Below are 2,015 nucleotides of genomic sequence, written 5' to 3'. Positions count from 1 at the left end.
AAAAATCTTTGGTATAGGTAACATTGTTATTATATTTATTTTATCTAAGTGCTTGGTTTGATCGTCTAACAAACTTTCTACTTGAAAAAGGTTTTACCAAAGGAGAGGTTGACACTACACTCTTTATTAAGAAAATAAATCATCATACTCTTCTCGTTCAAATATATGTAGATGATATTATTTTTGGTTCTACTAATGAAATTTTGTGTAGTGATTTTAGTAAAATGATGCAAGGGGAATTTGAAATGTCTATGATAGGGAAGTTAAATTCCTTCCTTGGATTACAAATCAAACAACTCGAGGATGGTATTTTTGTAAGTCAATCCAAATATTGCAGAGACTTGCTGAAAAGATTTGAAATGGATAACTGCAAGCCAATTGCCACTCCTATGGATTCTGGTACATACATTGATATAGATCAATATGGAAAATGCATTGATATATCAAAGTATCAAGGTATGATTGGTTCCCTACTGTACTTAACTGCCAATAGACCTGATATAATGTTTGGTGTCTGTTTGTGTGCTCGATATCAATCAAAACCAAAAGAATCACATTTTGTTGGTGTCAAAAGAATCATTAAATATCTAAAGGGCACAATTTATGTTGGATTATGGTATCCAAAAGGAAGTATATGTGATTTGGTTGGATATTTAGATTCAGATTTTGCTGGATGCAAAACTGAGATAAAAAGTACAAGTGGTACTTGTCATATATTAGAAAATGCATTGGTCTCTTGGTCATGCAAGAAACAAGCTTGTGTTGTCCTAAGTACCGTTGTGGCAGAATACATAGGGACAAGAAGTTGTTGTGCCCAAGTGTTGTGGCTTAAACAACAATTGCAAGATTATGGCTTAGACTTAGGTTGCATTCCCCTAAAATATGACAATATTAGTTCTATAAATCTCACAAAGAATCCAGTAATGCATTCGAGAACCAAACACATAGATATAAGACATCACTTCCTTAGGGACCATGTCCAAAAGAAAGATGTGTCTGTAGAATTTGTTGATACTCATGACCAACTAGCAGATATTTACTAAACCTATGGCAAAAGAACCTTTCTATAAAATTAGACGAGAATTAGGCATACTTGATGAAGCTTACTTGTCATAATTGCTTATTCATGATTATATGGTTTCTATATGGTTGCTTCATAATTACTTTTCAATTCTTGCATGTGTAATTGATTACATATGTTCAGTAACCGATTACCAGGCATCAGTATGCCTGAAATTTGAAATTCTAGGGTCAGTAATCGTTTACTCTAGAGAATAACAAATTACAACATTGAGCAGGAACTTCCATGAACCGATTACCCATATATGTAATCGATTACCTAAGATGACTGTTTGAAATCTAGGAATTTTCTATGTTGATTAACCGATTACTCTGACCTGTATTTAAGTTTCCCTCTTTCAAACACTTCTTTTTCTTCCTTAAACCTCTCTTTTCGTGTTCACCTTATTGTTTCTCTAAAAATCTCATTTTTGATCTGATTTGCGTGATTTTTAACTCGTTTCTTATCACATTTTCAATTCCAAACACCTCTACTCCATAAATTTCGTGTTTAGTGGCCTTAATAAAAAATCCCCAAATCTCTCAAACCTCAAAACCTAACTTTTTCAAAACTTCAATGAATGGCTTCATCATCAAGGGCTAAAAAGCAATGTACCAATGTGTTTCAAAAGAAGCAAGGGGTTTCATCTTCTGAGGCTAATCCTTTGGATTTGGCACGTCTTCTCGCAAATGATGAACAACGCAAAGTCTTCTCAGAAAATTTCCTTGGACGCTCCATATTTGCTCCCAAGTATGGCAATGTAAGTAACTTTGAGTTTGAAGATTTTCATTTCCCTACTCCACTAAGGCAACTAGATCTTTTTTATTTTTGTGAGAAATCAAATTCCTATTATCCTGAACTTGTTAAAGTATTTTACTGCAACTTGAACTTTAAGAAAAAATCATCTAACATCCTATGTGAAATGAAAATAAATTATCTTAGGTGTGAAGACCTT

The sequence above is a fragment of the Lupinus angustifolius genome, chromosome LG20, assembly GCF_001865875.1.
Source record: "Lupinus angustifolius cultivar Tanjil chromosome LG20, LupAngTanjil_v1.0, whole genome shotgun sequence".
Classification (NCBI taxonomy): domain Eukaryota; kingdom Viridiplantae; phylum Streptophyta; class Magnoliopsida; order Fabales; family Fabaceae; genus Lupinus; species Lupinus angustifolius.
The sequence above is the reverse complement of the archived record's forward strand: the minus strand, read 5'-3'. Positions refer to the sequence as shown.